The sequence below is a fragment of the Homarus americanus genome, unplaced genomic scaffold (genome assembly GCF_018991925.1).
Source record: "Homarus americanus isolate GMGI-L3 unplaced genomic scaffold, GMGI_Hamer_2.0 scaffold6354, whole genome shotgun sequence".
NCBI lineage: Eukaryota > Metazoa > Arthropoda > Malacostraca > Decapoda > Nephropidae > Homarus > Homarus americanus.
In genome coordinates, this window is record NW_024715548.1 from 925,137 (window position 1) to 948,854 (window position 23,718).

Below are 23,718 nucleotides of genomic sequence, written 5' to 3' on the forward strand. Positions count from 1 at the left end.
TGACAACTCTTAAAACTTTCAATTTCCTGGTCATGACCTGCGTGAAATACCTTCCTCCTATTCTCTTCTTTCCTCTTCCTCCTCCCTTTTTTCCTCCTCTTCCCTCTCTCCTATTCTTTTCTTACCTCTTCCTCCTAACTTCTTTTCTGTTCCTCCTCCCTTCTTTCCTCTTCCTCCTCCCTTCTTTCCTCTTCCTCCTCCCTTCTTTCCTCCTCTTCCTCCCTTCTTTCCTCCTCTTCCTCCTCCTTTCTTTCCTCTTCCTCCTCCCTTATTTCCTCTTCCTCCTCCCTTCTTTCCTCTTCCTCCTCCCTTCTTTTCTCTTCCTCCTCCCTTCTTTCCTCCTCCTCCCTCTCTCCTATTCTCTTCTTACCTCTTCCTCCTAACTTCTTTTCTCTTCCTCCCTTCTTTTCTGTTCCTCCTCCATTCTTTCCTCCTCCTCCTCCCTTCTTCCCTCCTCCTCCACCCTTCTTTTCTCCTCCTCCTCCCTTCTTTTCTCCTCCTCCTCCCTTCCCTCCTTCCTTTAATCATATCTTCCTTCCTCTCCTTTAAGCATCCCTTCCTTCCCTCCTTTAATCATGTCTTCCTTCCCCTTAATCATGTCTTCCTTCCCTCCTTAATCATGTCTTCCTTCCCTCAATCATAATTTTTCCTTGCCTCCCATCTTGTTTTTTCTTACCTGTTGCAATATGGTAATTAATCAGGTGTGTTTCTTTTCTTACAGGTACGTGGTGCAGAGAGCTGACTCCTTGGGTGGTGGTGTGGGAGGTGAGGCTGTGTCGCTGAACTTTACTTTAGTGTGGTGGGAGGGGTGTGTGGGGAAGGAGTGTGTTGGGGGGGTGTGGGGGTGTGTGGGGGGTGTGTGTGGGGGAAGTGAGAGTGTGTGTGTGTGTGTGTGTGTGTGTGTGTGTGTAATACACTGACTTGTTTGTTTACACAGATACAGACGACACTGACCAACCTACTGAAGGCAAAGATAGAGGAGAATTCCTTAAATATAAGATAACTATAAAAAAATAAAGATACCGTAAACAGAAGATAAATTCAATAAAAAGAATATATATTCTATGAAGATAAAATGACAAATTCCGTAAACATACTGTAAAGATAATCCGTAAAAGCAAGAAAATTAATCCCCAAGAAGACAAATTCCGTAAAAAAAAAAAATCCGTAAAACGAATTTCCGTAAAGAGTGGGAGTCTTGACAGGAGGGAATCACATTAGGTGGTGGTGGTGTACACAGAGGGCGACCGGGGAGTTGTTCTGCTGTGGCTGCTGTCTTTATGTGTCTGGGGTGATTAACTGACTTATCCTCCCCGACGATAAAGGGGAGGGGCAGGTGAGGGAAGAGAGGGGATGGGGGTGAGATGATAGAGAATGGGGGTGAAAGGAAGAGAGAGGTTGGGGATTGAGAATGGGGAATAGGGGATGGGATAAGGGGATGGGGTAAGGGAAGAGAGGGTATATGGGAGCCCAGGAGAAGGGAAAATTGAGGAGGGAGTGGAGAGAATGGGTTGGGCTGAGGGGATAGATTACAGGGAGGCGAGGAAGAGAGGAAAAAGATGATGGAGAGAGAGACAGGAGGAGGAGGAGGAGGAGGAGGAGGAAGATGATTAGGAGGGAGAGAAGTACCAGAGGAACAGAACTACATAAGGGAGCTCTTTCCCTCCTCTCCTCCCCCTGTTATCTCCCCTTCATCCTTTCCTCTTTTCCCTCCTTTCCTATTCCCCCTCACCTCCCACCCCCACTACATCTACCACTCCCCACCTCATCTTGTCCTCAGGGGAATGGAATCCTAAGGGGGCGGGGCGACTCGTGGGGAAGGAGGGGAATTTATCTTGGCAGTAGTAGTAGTAATAACAGTAATTGTCTTCACCAGCTAATGATGACTGACATTAATCAGCGACAACAGGTGAGAGTTAATTAGCTGTGTCCCTAGGCAGGTGTGAGGCTGTGTGCAGACTTGAGGATTGGTAAGATTATCATCCTAACCTAACCTAACCTAACCTAAATTGCAATAATAATAATAATAATAATTAGTTATTTGATAATGTTATTGTAATCATTGGGATCACCTGAAGATTAGACACCCCTGCTTATTTCACCTGAAGATTAACTACCCGAACGCTACCTAGGGAATTAGGATAGATTAGATTAACGTTTGGGTGGTTCGGTTAGTTTTGTTTAGGTTTGGTTAGGTTATCGTTAGGGTGGTTAATCCTCAAATGATCCAATGAATGTACGTGTGTGTATATATATATATATATAATGTAGTTTACACCTGAGAGACACTGGTAAGCTGTCAGATAGGAGTCAAGAATTAATAATGTATAAACACTACGCCCAGTAACCCTTACGACCGTATTATTAAACAACATCTTCCCTTGAAGAGGGTCGCCGTGTCTCAACCCGAGTACTGTACTGCGGTGTCCCTCAGGACTAGTTTAGTTTAAAACTCGGGTTGAGACACGGCGACCCTCTTCAAGGGAAGATGTTGTTTAATAATACGGTCATTAGCCTCTACGGTAAAACACAAGGTAGGAGGATTTCAGTAGACAGTAATTAAATTACGATACAGGTAGGGGAGGGGAGACAGAGAGGCAGACAGGGATGGGGGTGGGGAGGTAGGGGAACACAAGGGAAGGGGCTGAGAATTGGAGGGTAGGGGGACACAGGGAGAGGGGAGACAGAATTTGAGGAGATTGGGGAAGAGGGGACAACTCAGTGTGGCATATTATACGGGTATTATATAAACTATTAACTTAGAGATTATTACTTTGAGATTATTAGAGTTTTATCCTAAAAGACTTGGCCTGTTATGGGGGGAGTGTGTGTTTACCTCTCTCTCTCTCTCTCTCTCTCTCTCTCTAATCATAAGTTTTGTCAAAGTCAATTCGTTCAATGATCTTAGACGGAATTTCACAAGATTTGGTGTAAGTGGTGACATGTTAAGGGGTCACGTCAAGATGTTAAGGGGTCACGTCAAGAGGTTAAGGGGGTGCATATCTTGGGGTTAAATGGTCATGTCACGGAGTTAAGGGGTCACGTTTAACGGGTTAAGCGTCCATGTCAAAGGTTAAGGGGTCATAACGGGTTAAAGAGGCATATTAGTGGGTTAAAGGGGCAAATCAGGGGAGAAAGTGGTCATATCGGGCTAAGAGGTCGCGTTTGGAGTTAGGTGTCCATGTCAAGCGGTTAAGAGAGCATATAAGAGTGTTTGGGGTTTTAAAGTGTGGTAAGTGGTTATTTCAGGGGGTTAAGGGCCCTGGCATGGACTTGACGAGGACCCCTTCGACCCTGACCCTGGCGACGACTTGATTACCATGTTGACTTCACCCCGACCTTAATAACTTAGGGGTGAGGAGAGTGAGTCATAAGCCTCAGTAATGAAGAACGTTGTGTAGTAATCTGAGGGAAATGAAACGAAGAAAAACCACTGGGAAAAAACATTTGGAAGCTTGTGGTCAACCTCTCTTGAAATAGCTCACCCCTTGGGACAGAAAGGAGCTCAACTGAATGTGTAAAATAGTGGCGGTGAAAACAAGCGTAGTCGGGGGTCATGATATGGGGTTAAGGGGTCATGCTGGGGGGTTAAGGGGTCATGCTGGGGGGTTAAGGGGTCATGCTGGGGGGTTAAGGGGTCATTTCTGGGGTTAAGGTCATGTTAGGGGGTTAAAGGTTGTTAGAGAGAGAGAGAGGACCCCCCCCCCGCACAAATGATATTGTTATCGTCAGTTGGGAAGCGCTGAATTCTATTATGCCACCACCACATTTCCGTCGGGCATATCTAATTCACACCTGTCCGTCCGTTCGTTTATCCGCCAGTACCTCCACTGCATCTCTAAGCGGAACTACACAACATTTATCCAGTGTTTGACAAGGGGAATCTGTGGGTCTTACCTGTGTGAATTATTTGTGTCAGCGCTCAGGTGATTGATTTTGTATACCGTACCTGTTGAGGGTGGGGAGGTGTGTGTGTGTGTGTGTGTGTGTGCGCGCGCGCGCGCGCGGATGTGTCTTTAAAAACTCTTGAGAGGTTTAGTTGGGTTAGGTAAGGCTGCTTGAGTCTGGGTTGTGTTAGAGTGGATTGGCACGGGGTTGGGTTAAGCTGGGTGCTGGGATAAAGTTATACTAGCTTACGTTAGGTTTGGTTAGTTTGTTTCGTGGTGGCGGTGGCGGCGGCTTGCTGCTGCACAAGGATGAAGAGGGTAGGTGGTGAATTGGTGGTAGTGGTGGTGGATTGATGGTGGATGGTGGTGGTAGTTGGCAACAACTACCACCAAAAACACTGCGCCGTGGTAATGTTAACGACAGCTGAGCCGTTGTTTGCAGACCAGAGTTTTGTCCGAGTGAGGGCCCATTGTACTCGGCCCTCCACGCCTTGTTTCTGGATTAGGAGGGGAATTTGGCGTTGTTTCCCGGGTCGTTGGAGCGGTACTCTGGTCTGGAATTGACCCTCGTGGATGAATTATGATAATGTAAAGTGATTATGTTGGGGTATCGGAGGAGGAGGTAGGGGGCGGGAGGGAGGGAGGTGAGGTAAGGAAGGAAGGAAGGAAGGGAGGGAGGGCGGGAGGGTAGAAAGGAATAGTGACCGTTCTTACAACAATAAGTAAACTTTTAAAATGTGTATAATTACAACTTTCGTTTATGTTTTTAGTCATGCCAATTGTGTGTATTATTGACTGTTATTGTGTGTGTGTGTGTGTTGGGATTAACGGCAGAGCTTCGCACACTAACGCAGCTTTGACTGATTCTTCCTTGTTTATGCCCTCTTTCCCTTCCTCCTCTTTTCTTCTGCCTCCCCTTTTCTTCTCCCTCCTCTCTTCCTTTCCCCTTCCCCTCCCTTCCCTTCCCCTTCCCCTCCCTTCCCTCTTCTCTTCCCCTTCCTTTCCTCTCACCTTCCTCTCCTTCCCGTCTCCCTCTCCCTCCCCTCTTCCCCCGCCTTCCTCTCCCTTGCTTTCCCTGTCTCGCCCCGTCCCTCTCCCCCTGCCTTCCCTCTCCCCCTGCCTTCCCTCTCCCCCTGCCTTCCCTCTCCCCTGCCTTCCCTCTCCCCCTACCTTCCCTCTCCCCTGCCTTCCCCTCCTCCCCTTCCCTTCACTCCCCTCTTGCTTATCCCCCTTCTTCCCCCTCCTTCTGTTATTCCCTCCCTGTCCCTCACTCCCCTTTGTCACGCCACCTGGCCATTACCCTCAGTCTGTCATCGCTGTGTTCTCCGTCATTTTAGTAATGCGATACGGCATGAGGGGAGCGTGGGGGTGGCCCTCGCGCGCTCACACATCTCCCCTGCGTTCACCTGTCAGTATTCACTCCCACCGCACACGCTTCGTGGGTTCTGTCTCGCCTGCGTTCACCTGTACTCGTTCACCTGTCCGCGTTCACTCTCTCCTCACTCACACGGAGGTTTCTGTCTCGCTCACGTTCACCTGTTCTCGCGTTCATTGACTTTCACCTGGACGTGTTGCCTGACTCGGGATATGGCGCAACCACCTGCATGCGTTTAATCTGTCGGTCTTAACCTCCCTCCCAACACACACACTTTCACACACACACACACACACACAGACTGAGTGTCGTTTAATCCTTGGTTCATATAATCTGGATGGTGTGTAATTCTGTGAGCGTGGTGTAATCCAGGGAGCATATAATCCAGGGAGCATAAATTTCGGGAACATATAATCCGGGGACCATATAATTATATAATCCGAGGAATGTTTAATCCGAGGAAAATTTAATCCGGGGGCAGCGTGTAATCCGGGGGGGAGCGTGTAATCCGGGGGGGAGCGTGTAATCCGGGGGGGAGCGTGTAATCCGGGGGGAGCGTGTAATCCGGGTTGGAGCGTGTAATCCGGGTTGGAGCGTGTAATCTTGGGGATAATCTTGGGGCTTGTAATCCAGGAAATCACCCCCCCCCCCTTTGTTAATTAGTTTCACGGGTTCCATTGTTTTGTAAATGTCGCCTCGCTCTCTCGGTCCTGTTTGTTTGTTTGTCCGTTTGTTGGGTTATCAAGACCTGCCTTAAATGCTCCACCCTGAGGCTCTAGGATGTTTTTCTTCTTCTCTCTTCATCCCGCACTTTCTCGTCTTCCTCTTTCCTTCCTACTCCCACCTCCTCTGTCCCTTCTTCTTCTCCTCCCCTTTCGCCTCTCACCTCCTCCCTCGCTTCTTGCCCTCACCTCCTATCCTTCTTGCCCTTCCTCTTGCCTCCACCTCCCCCCCACCTCACATGGAGACACCCCGGACCATCTGTGGATCAGTGCGTGTTTTGCGTCTACCATTGTCTTGTTTACATATTCATGCAGTCGACACAGCTCCTCCCTCCCCTCTCTCCTCCCTCTCGCTCTCTCCCCCTTACACTTGTTCACCTGTATATCTACCCTCTTTCCTCCTTCCCCCCACTTTCCCACTAGCTGCATCCCTCCTTTCCTCTCCATTCAGCTCCACCATATTCTCTCTCTCTCTCTCTCTCTCTCTCTCTCTCTCTCTCTCTTCCCCCTGCTTCCTCGCTGCTCAGCTGCCGATCCTCCTCACCCCTCTCTTCCTTGTCCGTCTCCTCTTCCTCGCCAGTCTCCTCGTCTTCCTTCTTATCCATCTCCTCGTCCTCCATATAATCCATCCCTTCCTCGTCCTCCTCATCATGTTTCTCCTCTGCTTCCTCGTCCGCTTCACTATCTGTTTCCTCCTCTGTCCTCCTCACTATTCGTCTCCTCGTCCTCCTCTTCGTCTTCCTCCACCTCGTCGGGGGATCAGGGGGAACTTGCAGCACCATACCTGGGAGCTTCGTGCGCCTGTCGTCTCACCTGTGATTAATGACACGCTCTGCATTTTTACCTTTTTTGGTCGTGTCTCACTCCTTGTGTATTTGTGAGTGGGGGCAGGGGGTGAGTGGGGGCTGGGTGTGATGGGGAAGTGGGTTGTGATACTATGTAAACGTACGTGTGTGTGTGCGTGTGTGCGCGTGTGTGCGCGCGTGCTCGCGCGCGCTACCTGTGATATAATGGTCAGTCTGCTCGCCTCACAAGCGAGCGGACCCGGGTTCGATCCCCGGACAGGGTGAAACTATGGGCAAGTTTCTTTACGCCATTTGCTTGTCTACCCAGCAGTAATTGAGAACCTGGATGTTAATCAATTTGCGGATCGTGTTTCGGGGTTGTCCGGTCTTCTCGGACTATTCCTTGACACTGGGTCATATAACTCGTTAACTCAGGGTGTGGTTGTTGTGTTGGTGACAGCTTTTACACCTTAAACAAATTTACGTCTCGGTAGCCCCAAGGTATATCTCTATACCTTGGGTGGCCCTTTGGCCGGCCGGCTACCCTTGTATACGAGGGGTAACCATTATTATGTGTGTGTGGGGCAGGGGCGTGCATTATACTGCAAATTTAAATGAACACAGGAACTGTATAAAAGAATGAAAAACAAGACATGTATTTGTTTGTAGTTATAGTTACACTCGCGAGGTAGATGTTCTTTGTACCACCGTAGAGTTATGTACGGAGTTGAGAACTAAACCTCCATCACTGTACTGCAGTTGTTATCCAGGAGCCGTTTCTTTTCAACGTGATGTTTATGAAGCTTTACTGTAAAAAAAAAATTCAATGAGAAATATAATTAGTTTTTTTTTCTGTATCATCTTAATGGCTCTAAATATTACTACACAGCAGGTCAGAATAGGATGGGTTGACCTTTTGACCTCCATCTAGTTCACAAAAGGTCAAAATTAAATGACTTGGAGAGATAAACAGAGCAGATGAAGGTCTCGGTGCGCATTGGACCAAAGGCACAACTCTGCCAAGGTTCATTTTAATTGGCCCGGAATTGCAGGGGGGACGATTAATTGGTAATTGTGTGTGAGATTGAAGGAAGAATGTGGAGAAGAGAAGTAAGGAGAAGAATAAGAGGACGAGGGGCGAACAGGAGGAAGGAAGATAATGAATGGAGAGGAGGAGGAGGAGGAGGAGGAGATGACGATGAGGAGTAAATGACAATGAGAAAATGAAGAAACGAAGAAAAAAAAAAGAGGAGAAGAAGGAACCTAGGAGTGGATTTGCATTTTTGAGACACTTGAAAAAGGATCTGCATTTGCGAGACACTTTACAATGGATTTGCATTTTATTGAAGCCAGCCGGGGCGTCGTTAAGTACGTGATCACACTTATGAACCTCTCTCGCCTCCTGACTTTAACTATTGAAGGCTAAAAGTGTGCAGGGGTGATGGAGGAGGTGGGGGAGGGAGGGAGAGAGGAGGTCGTGGAGGGGAAGAATGTGGGGAGGGGGAGGAGGAAGAGTTTTGTAGGGGGATGGTGGAGAGCGAGGGGGGGGGGTAGTAGGTGGTGTCGGGAGGAGGAGGGAGAGTGGAAGGAAAAGGAGTAGGGGAGAGGGAAGAGAAGTGGGGGAAATAAAGGGAGGGAGGGAGAGGGGAGGCACACAAACCACTCACTTGATTGGCTCACACCAACTCACTCCTCCAATGACAGCACTGTTGCCAACTCCTTCTCTTCCCCTCACGTGTGTGTGTGTGTGCGCGCGTGTGTGCGCGATTGATTACTTGTATGGCGTGCGCACGGGCACACACCACACACACACACACACACACACACGTGTTAAGGTATTTTCATGTTCAAATTTAATAATTGCCCGCACGTGACATTTGTACGCTCGATGTGGTACACATATAATTATTTTTTTATTTTTTTTATATATTTTTTTGCATGTGCGTGCGTGCTTGTCGCTGTGTGTAGAGTAGCCGTGTGCGTGACGGTGGTCATTATTCTTTGATATCAAATTAACCTTCACCGTCTCAGTAACGGCATGTTACGGTGGTGGTGTGGGGGGTAGTATGAGGATTGTCAGTGCCATGGTCTTACAAGCAGTAGTAACAGCCTGGTTGATTAACTCGTGTCCCGTCGCCCACCTGCGGGGGGGTACTGAGGCACCTAGACTCCACCCCCAGGTGAACTCTCTCCTCCTCATTCCTTCCTTCCTTCCTTCCTTCTTTCATTTCTCTCCCTCCGTTCTCTCCCCCCTTCCTTCATTACCCCTCCCTCCTCCCTCCTTCCTTCCTTCCTTCCTTCCTCCATTCCCCCACCTCTCCCTCCCTCCCACCTCTCCCTCCCTCCCCCTCTCCCTCCCTCCCACCTCACCTCTCCCCACCTCCTCTCCACCTCTCCCCCTCCCTCTCACCTCCTCCCACCTCTCCCTCCCTCTCCCCCTTCCCTCCCTCTCACCCCTCCCACCTCTCTCCCTCTCCTTCCCGCACTCTTCTTAAGCTGGTTAATCTGGGAACTTTTCAATTAAGTTCCTCGTAGCCGTAAACTTTGTCAGACTCTCCTCACATTAAGCCGCCCATTTTAATTACCAGCTTTTGGAAGTAGCGTTGTGAGGGTGGGTGGTGCGGGGGTGGACTGTGTCTGTCTGTCTGTCTGTCTGTCTGTGTGTGGGCGGGCGGGCGGTGTTGAAGCATCATCTGGCGGTAATTGATACTCTCTTCAGCTCATCGTCCACACACACAATTGAGTTATCCTTTACTTTGTGGGGAAATGATTCTCCACAACACGTTTTCTCTTACGTGTTGTGTGTGGTAGTCTGTTTTGTTTTTAACTTTCCTTTTTCATGTATAGATTTCTCTCAGTATGTTGTCTTTGGTATCCCGTTTTCTTTGTGTGTTTTCTTTATCACGTTCTGTCAAAACTTATTTTCTGGGAGTTTGATTTTTATTTCGTACAATCCGTTTCCTGCAATACATTACGTTTTCTATGGCAATCTGTGTTAGAGAATAATGTCTGAATATTTGTTGTACAGTATCATAGTTCGTGATTTATTTCTCTATACTGACATAGTGTGTGTCTGTCTGTCCGTTGAGAAAATAAGGCAAATATTTTACCCCGGGCAGCTTATAATAATCACGCGAACAACTTCTATCCTACAAAAAAAAAAAGAGGAAAAAAAAATATCATGTATTATTGTGCCGAATTCGCATGTGGACCAGTCCTTACCCCGCGTTAATTAGCGATGAAGGTAGTTGAGTTATGATTAAGTAATACTCACGAAGGTAATAAAGGTAATATCTAGATGACAGGAGGGAGCGAGGAGGGGGTCAGTGCTGTCTTTGTAAATCTATTTTATTATTTTTGGGGGCATATCGTTGCAGGTGATATTAGCCCACCTGTACGGTCACGGCCAAAAGTCCTGTCGCCTCTCCTGTTGCTCCACGAACCCCCGAGATTCAGACTTATGAATCCGAAGCATCCATGGACAGAATAATGCATCACTGTCTGCTGCTTCGGGTTCACGAGTCTGAATCTCGGGGTTCATGGAGCAGGAGAGACGACAGTATTCAAGGGAGAAGTGAAAATTCTATTGATAAACACAAAGACACAGATAACATTGATAACTGATAACATTAAAAATATTTCCAGAACATAATATACGTATATATATACAGAAGTCTATTGAGGAAATGTGATAACGTGATTTCATGTGAGAGGGCTTTGTCGGGGATTCGAACCTGAGACCCCCTTTTTAGATTACAACTTCAGCACGATAACCACTCCACCGCCGCTTAAGAGGTAGTTGGGCGAGGTATAGAGGTTATCAATCAATCTTGTGCTCTCAGTGGGGGGATTCGAATCGTGGACCCTTTTTTTTAATTGCCTCTTCAGTGCGATAACCGCTCCGCCACCGCTTGAGGAGGTGTGTGGGTGGAGGCTGGAGGGGTTAAGTGGGTGGATGGGATGAAGAGGTGGCTAGGTGGGTGGATTGATGGGGAGAAGGGATGGATGGATGGATGGATGGAGTGAAGGGGTGGGTGACTTTTTAATTTTCATTTTTATTTTCCCTTTACGCTTCATTTTTTTCCTTTCTTTTTACTTTTTCCTTACACCCCGTTTCCCCTTTTTCTCCCCATCTTCTCCTCTCCCCTCCCTCCCCATCAGCTCTTGGCAATCTACTTTTCCCTTCTAGCCAGTCTCTACCATTATCTCTCCCTCTTTTATCTCTTCCTTCCCCTCTTGCCTCTCCTTTCTCTTCCCCTCTTTCACTCTTTCTATCCCTTCTCTTTAATCTTTCCCTCTCCCTCTATCTCTCCATTTCCTTCCTTCTCTCCCTTCCCTATTATCTTCTTTCCCTGGCATCTCCGCTTCTCCATTGTCTCCCTTAATTCTCTCTCTCCCTTTTATCTCTTTCCCTGTCAACCATATGAACCTCCAGTCCAATATCCGGCTTATCTCTCTCTCTATATTCCATGTCTCCCTACCCAATCTCCGGCTTTTTCTCTCCTCCTCATCTTTCCTCCCAGCATCCTCTTGGTTTCTCTGGTTTCTCCTCTTGGTTTCTCCCCTGGTTTACCACCTGTGTGGGGAGGGTGGAGGGCACAGGAGTGTAGGGGGGTGGAGGGTGAGGCGAATGGTTTATAGGTAAGTGGATGGGTAACTGTGGGTGGTGTGTGGAGGGAGGTGGATGGGTAACTGTGGGTGGTGTGTGGAGGTAAGTGGATGGGTAACTGTGGGTGGTGTGTGGAGGGAGGTGGATGGGTAACTGTGGGTGGTGTGTGGAGGTAAGTGGATGGGTAACTGTGGGTGGTGTTGAGGTGGGTATAAAAGTCTTGGAAAAAAATAGGCATTAATGAAGGAGATATTAAAGAATCTTTATTGGCAACAGGAGGCTGCAGTGTTAGTAAATAATGACCTCACTAGTTGGTTCAAACAGGGAGGAAGACAAGACCGTGTTCTGTCTCCAACATTGTATAATATATATTAAGAATTCTTAATGGGAGAAGTTATAAGTGATAATGAAGGAATAAAAGTTTATGGTAAAGTAGTATAAAATATACGCTATGCAGATGATATTACTCTTATCACAGATAGTTAAGAGGCATTACTAAAACCCGTTAACAGATTAATGGAAAAAGGTGAAAAATGTGGTTTAAGAGTTATTGCTGTTAAGACTAAACTAATGATTGTTTCTAAATTGGAAATAAATCCTTAAATATAAATTATAGCAGCAACAGGGAACTTAAAGATGTGGAAAATATTGTGTATTAGGGAAGTAACATTAGCTGTGATGGTAGATGTACGGAAGAATAGAGCAGCAAAAACGGCCCAATGAAAAGGAACGTTAACTTCAATTTGAGAAAAAGGCTGTTGAAAGGCTTTATATGGCAAGGCTGATGTATGGTCAGAAGTGTGGACACTTTCAGTAGACACCAGGAAGAGGTTGGAGGCTAAGAATAAGCTACACGGACCCGAAAAACAATGAAGAAGTACTAAGATTTGTAAAAACTTAAGTGAAATACTGTACTTGAAATGTACAGAAAAAAAATTAAATACTTTGGTCATATAATTAGGGATGGGGGGATAATGACAAATATTAATGGGCAAAGTTAAGGGTAAGTGGGCGGGTGGTCGGGGGTGTGTAGGTGGTGTGGGCCGGCGTTAGACTGGGCGGTCGTGATATAACTCTTATTATTGTATTAGTGACAGTTGGGAATAGTGTGGATAATGGAGGGCAGGTGGTGAGGGGAGGAGGAGAGGGGGGGATGTTGTAGAGGTAATGGGAGAGAAGAAGAAAAGGGGGGAGGGGTAGGTAACGGAGGACCTGATGGAAAGGGAAGGATGGGGAGGGTAAGGGTTGGATTTTTGGGGAGATTGTACAATGTGTATCACGTAAAGAGAGGGAGGTAGGGGAGGTAACTGTCGATAGGGGTCGTAACTGTTGATGGGGTGGGGGGGTCGTAACTGTTGATGTAGTGGGGGGGGTCGTATAATAATGGTGGTCACGAGGGAAAGTTGGTGATAGGAAATGGGGATCAATTATGGTTGATGATTGTGGTGGTGCTAGTAAATGTGGTGGTGTACGTATATTAATCTACACGTAGCTACCTGTATTGGTAATGTCATTTTGTACCTGTACCCTCATTAGTAGTACCTATATTCTTAGTTTTATTTTAGATTACTGTACCTGTATCTCTCTACTGTTGTTTTGGTATTAATGAAAACCCTCACTATACAAGGGAGAGCCAGGGAAAGGGGTGCCAGGGAGGGCCATACCTACACGTGCCACATATGTCAGAGGGAAAAAGTCGTTTGGCGGCATTTAACTATCAGTAACCTGTATCGCCCTCCTCCCTCATGGCTAGTAAACCACGGCATTTGCAATTACCATTCCCTCTAATTAACAACGCTCGTTCTCTTGTATCTTTAGTACAAAAAAACAAAAAATTCCCACCCGATGTTTTTGCTTTTAGTAGGTTTCTGTAGACTCGTTAATAGAAGTGTGTGTGTGTGTTGGGGAGGGGGGGGCCCATCAATCAGATATTAATGAGATAGTTACTGTGACAATTGTTATCTCGTAATCACCTCGTTAAATGGAAGTTCAGGAGAGCCTATAGTGAAGAGTGGATTCGTTCGTTTATTTGGCTTTTGATTGGTAGATGGAAGAGTGTGCGTGTGCGTGCGTGTGGTAGATAGATAGATAAGAATGCTAGGGTGTTCACAGGTCTTATTTAACTTAGTATGACAGGTTGTTAGGTCCTCTGAAGTGCTGGAAAGATGAAAATATATTCGATCATTGAAGTTTCAGGTTGGAGTATGAAAACAGCCTTTAAAATTTAGATGAACGTTAGTCGGTTAGAGGTTAGGGTGAGCAGGACCTGTACAGTGGAGGAGGAGCGACACAGATGGAGGGAGGATTATGGAGTGAACAGAGAACATACCTTACAGTAAACAAAGAGGAGAGTGGAAAGAGGAAGAGGAATAGGAACTACGAAAAGGAATTACAACAAAGAAGAAGAAAGAAGAGATGATGATGATGGATGGTGAGGATGATGATGATAAACCGTAATATAATTAGATAAACGTATGACTAATTTGACCTGTATAATAATTAGTAGTTGTGTGTGATACCTCCTCCCACCCCAGTCTAATGCTCCCTCGCCCCTCCCCACGTCCAATACCACCCCCTCCACGTCCAATACCACCCCTCCCACGTCCAATACCACCCCTCCCACGTCCAATACCACCCCCCACGTCCAATACCACCCCTCACGTCCAATACCACCCCTCCCACGTCCAATACCACCCCTCCCACGTCCAATACCACCCCTCCCACGTCCAATACCACCCCTCCCACGTCCAATACCACCCCTCCCACGTCCAATACCACCCCTTCCACGTCTAATACCACCCCTTCGTCCATGGCGCGTGTCGTCTCCTCATTAAGAAACAAAGCTCACAAAGAATTTATCCCCAGTACAGTACAGAACACCACACCAATTACGGGATTTCAATAGGACCTAATTGGGTGGAGCTTAATGGTTTGTTGGTGGTGAAAATAACCCCATTTCTTGCCATTTATCAATTTTATAAATGACACATGATGGTGACTTACAAGAAAATGACTTTAAAAGGTGATTATACTTATCCCTTGTATAGGAGTTATTTAATGAGAGGGTATTTTAGTCTGTACGACCCTGTGAGGAAAAGAGTGAGCGGGGGGAAGGGGTAGTGAGGAAAGGGGGGAGAGGGGGTGTAGTGAGGAAAAGGGGTAGGGGAAGGGAGGAAAGTAGGACAGAGGCGAGGAGGCAGTGAAGAAAAGAGGGAGAGGATGAGGAAGTAAAGAAGGGGGGTAGTTTTTCATGTGGTAGGGTGACTTGGGCCAACTCTACGTATAATAGTAAGTAGACTGGTAACTCTGCCTCGTATAGTGACTTTACACAATTTTACTTGTAGTCATTACTTCATAGTAAGGTAACCTAACCACACCTAACTTAACTAACCCTATTCTAACCTAATCTATCCAATCTTAACCTTAACCTAACCTAACCTAACCTAACCTATCGAGAAACAAGATAATTTAACTCATAGCATTATCTTAACCAACCCCTACGTAATAGTCATTGTAAATCTACCCTTAACCTAACCTAACCTAACCTGGTGTAACCTAATCCCTACCACCACCCCCTACCACCACCACCACACCACCACCCCGTACCACCACCACCACCACCCCCACCACCACCACCACCACCCCACCACCACCACCACCCACCCCCACCACCACACCACCACACCCCCACCCACTCACCCCCCTACCACCACCACCCACCTACCACCACCACCACCACCCCTACCACACACCAATTACCACCACCACCCCTACCACCACCACAACTCCCACCCCTACCACCACTACTCCCTACCACTACAACTACTCCTACTCCATAATCCACTAACACACTTACTTTACTCCCCACTCCTACTACTTCATACCACACAACTCCACTACTCCCTCTACCACCACACACTACTCCCACCTTCTACTACCCCCTCATCACCACCACAAACATCGCCCACCAGTTCACATTCAACGTTAAACTATATAATGACCCAATAAAGAGCCAATGGGCGCGTAATGGTTCGGTAAACTGGAGGAAAACGGTGAATTTGACAGTCAGGACGAAATTATGACGTCGGTGATGAAGTGTGGGATTTTGTGCGGTGTTGTGTGGGGGTGGTGTGTGGGGGTGGTGTGTGTGTGGGGGTGTTGTGTGTGGGGGGTGTTGTGTGTGTGGGGGGTGTTGTGTGTGTGTGTGTGTGGGTGGGGTGGGAGTGGTGTGTGTGGGGGGGTGTGTGGGGGGGTGGTGTGAGAGAGAGAATATAGGTAAATATTCAACATGTATACGTGATGGGTAGATGAATACACTTGTTATAGGTAGATTTTCACATACATAGGTGATATAGGTAGATATTAACGGTGAAATGACCTTAGCAAGAAGATAATGGGTGGACGCTTAGGAGACCCAGGTAAAAAATGGCATCTACTGGGGATGTCTGGTGGAAAGTGATAATGGAGATTGCTGTCCTCCTCCTCGTCCAACTCCTCCTTTTCCTTTTACTCTCCTCCTTCTTCCTCCTTTTCCCTCCTCCTTCTTCCCCTCTCACCTTCACTATCTCCCAGGATCAATAGACTGCCAGATTTTATCCTTACACAGCCGAGTCTTTTCTTATATCACCCTGAGCGTGTCCTCCTCCTCCTCCTCCGTTTCTTCTTCTTCCTCCTCTCTTCTTCCTCCTCTCTTCTTTCTCCTCCACATTTTCTTCACAGCCAAGAGTCTCTCTCTCTCTCTCTCTCTCTCTCTCTCTCTCTCTCTCTCTCTCTCCTTTGTATTTAGCGGCCCACCTTCTGTTCCTCAAATTTACCTGTAATTAGTTGAGACCCTTGTAGTCTGTGTCACGACCACACCCAGGGGTCGTTACCATCACCTCTACCACCCTCACACCACATCCATCCACCCACACAACACCAACCACCAGCACCACACCAACTACCGGCACCACACCAACTACCGGCACCACACCAACAACTGGTACCACACCAAGCACCCACACCACACCACACCAACCACCACACCAACCACCAGCACCACACCAACCACCCACATCACACCTATCTATCTACCCATCCCTTCACACCACACCCATCTAAACACCCTTTCATACCCCACCCACCCACCCACCCACCCACTTCTCCCACGCCTGCCTCATCAGATCCACCAATACACAGTTGATGATCGCCTCCTACCAGTAACGCCGCCCTAGATGATATTGGAAACGACCTGCCGTTGTCTGGTGCAGTGGGACGGGATGGGATTGAACGTGGAAGGATGGGACGGGGCAGGACGGAGTGGGGCGTGGATGGGCGGGACGGGGCTGGACGGGATTAGGCGGGGTGGAGTGGGATGTGGAAGGGTGGGGAGGGATGTGGAAGGGTGGGGCTGGACTGGATGGGACGGGACTGGATGGGACGGGACTAGGTGGGGTGGAGGAGGGACTGACGACGACACCAGACATGGGTTCTGAAAACTCCGCCAGTTATGGAAATGTGTTGATGGGAAGATTGGCGAGGAGGAAGAGGAGGAGGAGGTGATGGAGGAAGGAGGCGTGAAGATGGGGAGGAGGAGTGAGATGGTGGGGAAGGAGGAGGAAGATAGTGGGGGGGAGGAGGAGGAATGAAGATGATGGTTGGGGGAGGAGGAGGAAGAGGTGGGGGAAGGAGGAGGAGTGAAGATGGTGGGGGGGAGGAGGAGGAAGATGGTGGGGGGGAGGAGGAGGGAGGAGGAGGAAGATGGTGGGGGGGAGGAGGAGGAGGAAGATGGTGGGGGGAGGAAGAGTGAAGATGGTGGGGAGGAAGAGTGAAGATGGTGTGGGGAAGGAGGAGGATGGGAGGAGTTTAGATGGTGGAGGAAGGAGAAGATAGGGTCAAGGTGGTAGGGGAGGATTTATGGAAGGGAGGTGATGGAAGTAGAAGGAAAGTGAGACAGTGATGAGGAAGGGAGTGATGGGGAATGGGAGGTGGGGTGCCGGAAGTGTTGCGGAAGGGGGGAGAGCGATGGGGAAGTGGGGATATTAATTTTGGGAGGGATGGGAGACACGGGAAGAGCCGGAGACTAAAGAAAACGAAAGGGTCTCTCTCTCTCTCTCTCTCTCAAAACATAATATGCTTGTGTATATGTGCAATATATATATACACACACAGAAGAAACCTGACTCCGTATGCAAATTTACCGATAGTGGGCAGTATTAGTCAAAAAGGAAAACCAGAGAGAGAGAGAGAGAGAGAGAGAGAGAGAGCACACACACACCAGAACACACCCAACTGATACACTCTCACTACAGCACAAACACACCAAGTCACAATACCATCGTAGATCCAGTAAGTGACAAATCTTATAGTTAATGATAAATCTTATAATAACGATCATTGAACTATTGGCCAAGATAAACCGTGTTAGTGTAGAGTACCTGTTGTCTGGAACCTTTAAACATGCTTGAAATATCCTACCCTCTCGCTACCTCTATATTACACAGTATAATCCACAATATTCCTTTACTAGCATTTATATCCTACTTCTATATTATAATACATCCGGTTCCCTGTCGCTTCCTGAGATTCTGCAGGCAGGAGTCAAGAGGCAGTAGCTATTATGTAAACGAAGCGGCAAGCAACACAGTCGATACCAGGGATAGTTTGTGTCCAACATACTCGTGTTCCTCCACTGTGTGTCGGATTTATGTGAGGATGATAAGTTTGATAGTGAGTGTGTTGGTTTGATAGTGAGTGTGTTGGTTTGATAGTGAGTGTGTTGTTTTGATAGTGAGTGTGTTGGTTTGATAGTGATTGTAATAATTTCCTTAGAGGTAGGTAATATGAGGCGATTTTCTTTTTAAGGGAGAACTGAACTAGGTCTCCGTTCATACTTTAGCTGTACACACACTACAGTAATGGTAACCCTTGATACGAGTTACCCGAAACAGAAAAGATGGTAACTAAAGTACAGTATTGTATTAGTATTATTGCATTCCCGTGTGTGTATGTCCTGGGCATTTATTATTCAGATGTAAGAAGAGTCTTACCTTTACTTCCTTGTCCTGGCGAGTGTGGCTGCACCCTGAGGCTACTAAACCTTAATGCTTGCTAATGCTCCTGCTGATGACTGTGTGTGTCGCTTGATGTCTGTCTGTATAGTGCCTGACGTGGTGGTAGTAGGCAGTGTTGGAGGTATTATAAATGTTTGTACTGGATGTGGTAGTGGTATTAGTCGGGTTGGTGATAGTGGTATTAATGGTGGTGGTAGTGGTGATAGTAGTAGTGGTGATATTGGTATTAGTAGTAGTGGTGATGGTGGTGGTGGTGATGATGGTACTACTGGTGATAATAGTAATAGTTGTATTAGTAGTGGTGGTGATAGTGGTACTAGTAGTTGGCGGTAAGTAACATATTGATGATAGCCGGAGTCTCCAATGTGCCGCCTGAGGGAGCCAGACGGGTACATTAATATTGTGAGTGGCGGTGTGGAGCTTTCGCGTACATCGTCTGCACTGTACCCTGATTGTTGCCCGACTGTACCCTGATTGTAACCTAGATTGTCTGCACTGTACCCTTATTGTACCCTGGTAAGGGAGGGAGGGAGGGAGGGAGGGAGGAAGGGAAGGAGGGAGCGAGGATACAGACTAATATGGTGGGGGAAATTGTGGTAGCTAGTAGTGGGTGTCTGGGTGATGAAGACGTTAGGTTAGATGGTGGTTGTTAGATGGTGGTTGGGTGGTGAAGACCGTAGTCAAGCAGGTGTACAGTATATAATTAATGGAGGTTCAGACCACCCACCACTTTCCGTCCACCGCGAATAATTAAGATGTAAAAAATGGTCTGATTGGCTTGGTGCGGGAGGGAGGGAGGGGGGTAACTGGTTTAACAAATGATATGCTGATCTTCCTAACGCGGTCACCACCACCACCACCGCCGCCATCACCACCACCACCACCACCACCACCACCACCATTACCACCGCCGCCATCACCACCACCACCGCCACATTTAACCTGATGAATTATATTACTTATTTAAATTGGTATCGTATCTAATTTGCATAGTTATATTTTAACATCTTCAATTTGTTGTTAAAAATGCCAGTATCGCCACAATTTACCATTTAGATAAGTTAAATTTGTTGCTCTGTTGCCCTTTATTTATTTATTTATTTATTTATTGTCGTGTTCTGAAAGCTTTACTGTACTATGCTATAAATGCTGAAATGTTTACTGTAAATGCTGAAATGTTTACTGTAAATGCTGAAATGTTAATTGTAAATACTGAAATGTTTACTGTAAATACTGAAATGTTTACTGTAAATGCTGAAATGCTTACTGTAAATACTGAAATGTTTACTGTAAATGCTGAAATGTTTACTGTAAAATGTTTAGGACTCTAGATGTTATGATAGATTACTGTATTTAATGACTTCGTTATATCTTTATAATCTTCGTTGATGGTAATTTATATGATCTAACCTTACCTAACCTCCCCTATATTAACCAGCGTCACCTAACCTAACTTAACCAACCTAACGTAACCCACCTTAACCAACCTGTATTTAACCTAACCAAATCAAACCTAACCTAACCGTACCTCTAGTTAGTGGTGAAATCTGGACTCTCTCTCCCAAACTCTTCCCTGAGATGGTGAATTTAACTTCATCTCCGCATTGGCTTTTAAAGTAAGAGAGGAATTAGAATAGAATTTTACTTGCCACTTTGTGAGGGTGAAGGAGGATGAGGGAGGGTGAAGGAGGGTGAGGGAGGGTGAAGGAGGGTGAGGGAGGGAGGGAGGGGTAATAAGGGAAGGTAGGAAGGAGGCTATAGGAAATGGGGGTGAGACGGGGGGAGGGAGACTGGTGAGGGGGAGGGAGAGGAGGGGTAGGAAGACAGTGAGAGAGGGAGGGAGGCCACTGTCTGCCTTAAGAGTCAGTTTCGACAACTCTCCTGAGGATAATGGAGATGATGGCACCACAACTTTGACCTTTAGTAATAGAATGCGGTACGGGGATGGCTGGTTCTCTGGCTGGTTGGCTAGCTAGTTGGCGAGGAAAGCGTAAGGCGACTTTTTTCTTCGACTGTACGTCACCTCCGTTTGTGGAAGGTCATCCATTACGAAGAAACTGATGGAAAGTGTCAGTCGTATGTTGTAAACTCAATAAAAGCCAATATGAACCTCTTTGGAATTTTGGGGGGTTGCTTCCGGGTGGAGAGTTCAGGGGACCCCAAGGAAGTATTTAGCAAAGATTCAGCCATATATTCTTCACTGATTAAAATAAATAATTTTTGACTTCTTTGGGGAACCATTTTCGAGGCTTAAACCAGAGTTCTGATTCGGTAGCAATACATTTTGGACATGTCAGAGGTAGGTACTTTCTATCCTTCTGGTCAAACCTTTGTGTTCGAAACTCAGCATAAACCCTTTGGGCTGCCGGTCTAAGTAGTAGTTAAATATGGCTGCCCACCACCGTAGACTTTATTGTCGTTTCGTCGCATTTCGCTAAATGGCTTGAGTGAGTGAGTGAGTTCTGGTATATACAGGTATATATATATATATATATATATATATATATATATATATATATATATATATATATATATATATATATATATATATATATATATATATATATATATATATATATATATATATAATTTTTTTTTTGTAGCAGTGAGTCACAACTAGAAGTAGCGGCCTTGTTGTGGTGTAGGGGAACCTTTTGCAGCCTTAATACAGCTGTTACATTTTCACAGTCTCGTATTGCCTTTTGTTTTTCACGTTTACTTTCACACGGCCGTACATAGCCAAGAACATGCACTTAAACCAGATGATCACAGCCGTAAACAACCTTTCATACCGTTCACGACCACACTATCCCGCCCCCTCCACCCACCTACCTACCTCCATCTCTCTGATCGTCCCACCCACCCTGTCACCCTATCTATTCATCTACCTACCCACCCTCCCTACTCACCCACCCACCCATAAATCATGGATTCATTACAGCTCACTTCCCTGAATGAATCTGTCGGGCGTCCCCTTAAAAGCCTCTGTGGTGGTTCCTTAATGTTACTCTCTCTCTCTCTCTCTCTCTCTCTCTCTCATTAAGTGATAGTGGTGTGGTATTCCAAGTGAGCCTCAACGAGAACGTTTCACCTGGGCATACAGAGGTAGACGACGACGGGGGGAGTGAAGTGCACTTGAATGTTTTGGCTACGGAGACCTTGTGTAATTTTACTTTTACCTTGTGTTGTTACGAACGGTTTATCACTAATGACAGCATAACTTGGCAATGTTGTGGCCCAGGCATGCAATTGGTGGTCGCTACGTATAGTATTTGAGACTTGGCAACTGAGGAGTCCAGCTGGCTCCCTCCCCATCCTTGGCCAGTCTGCTCGCACTTAACGCATCACGGTGGTGTTCTCTCTCCAATCTTGTTTGTCCTCTGCCAGTGGTCACGGGTCACCTCACAGCTAAGTTTACTATTTGCATCTTTAGTTACTTATATGTGGGTTAATACGATGGAGCGTGTGAGTACCACCACACGTGTTGCTGCTGCTGCTGTGTGTGAATTTGTCTGTTATTTAGATAGTAATTGGAGTTGTCAGTTATTTTAGTTGCTGAAACTTATCTTGTACGTGGTGTAAAATAATTGGTGCAGTTTAGTAGTTGTGATTGTGTTTACGTGTACAAGTTATCCCTTTTTGTGTACTCTTGTTTGTCGTGAAAGTTCCGTAACAGATCACACTCAGTACAATGAGTTGTTCATAGTAGTACCGTAATTACCTCGTTAAAGCCTTAGACAGTGTTGGTGACTTTTGGCCTCCAAACTTCCTCTTTATCTGGTCTGGGTGACTCCTGCCCTTAACCACCACGAGGGGAGAGGCGGAGTCTAGGGGGATGGTGGGAGGAAGGAGGAAGGGGTACTCGAGAGGTGGGGGGAGTCGATGGAGGAAGGGAGATGGGGAAAGGGAGGGAGAGGTGGGGGAGATGGGGAAATGGAGGGAGACGTGGGGGGAGTCGATGGAGGGAAGGTCACTGTGGTGGCGCCATATGTGACAGCCGGAAATTAAAGGCCCGGCTGTGTGTCGTTATGGGTCATCTGTCACACTCCTTGCTGGCTTGAGCTGCTGCTGTTACTTATGGTGATGGTAGTGGGGGTGGTAATTATGGTGGTATTAATGATGATGGTGTTATTCATGGTGATAGTGGGAGTGGTGGCGGTGGTGGTGCAAGACAGGGAGGTTAAACTATATTCATTTTTTTAACAGAAAGGTTATGTATTAACTTCTAACTCTGCCACATCTGGTGTCTAAATTTTAAGAAAGATTTTAACCTTAAATTGTAAAGAAAATTTCTCACTAATGTAAACCAGGCTCCCTCAGACTGGGTGCCGGCATAAACCCAACACAACCTGCCTTACCCTTTCTAATTTGTCCTAAGGATCTTGGAATATTTCTTTTAGTTAATTTATATACGGTGAGGTAGGTTGGGTATAGTTCTGGCCCCTGATATGGCAGAATTAGACCATAATAATAATAAAAAAAATCCCCCAAATTTCTTGTTTTACTGTAAGCTGCAATACCGATTACTGTCTGCCATATTTATATTCTATCAAGCAACATAATGCTACATTAATTTTTTGGCGGTTATGTGACTGCAAGCATGTTTTAATTCCGAAAAGTGTCATAATTGATACTTGCCTAGTTATCCACACAGAAGCGTGGACACTTTCAGTAGACACCAGAAAGATGTTGGAGGCCTTTGAAATGTGGTATTATAGGCGAATACTAAGAATAAGCTACACTGACAGGAAAGCAAATGAAGATGTACTAAGATTAATAGAAGTTTCAAGAGAAATACTTGAAATGTACAGGTAAAGAAAAATGATATATTTTGATCCATTATAAGGATGAGGGGATCATAACAGAATTATCAGTGCGGGAAGCTGAGGGTAAGAGAGCCAGGGGGAGGCAGAAACTGGGATGGGTAAATTAAATTAAAAACTGGGTCCCCAGAGAAATACAAAGCCTTAGACTTAGAGGATTGGTAAAAACAGTCTGAGAACGTTTAGAGTGGAGGACTGTGGTCGCCAACCCTCAGATATAAAGACTGTACTCTGATTGATGAGTTTATCCTCTCACCGTTGAAAACACGTGGCACCGGGATACAGGATAGGCTTAATCTGCTGACTATAGTGCGTGTTTTCCCAGCTGAGAAAAGATGCCTCGCCCCCTTCTCAAAATTTACAGCTGATAGACTGTTGCAAACCTGTCCGATTTTGTCCTGAAGTAATGATGTATTTCTAAATGATTCTCTTCATAATTGTTGGGATGACCGTTTCTGGCGAGAA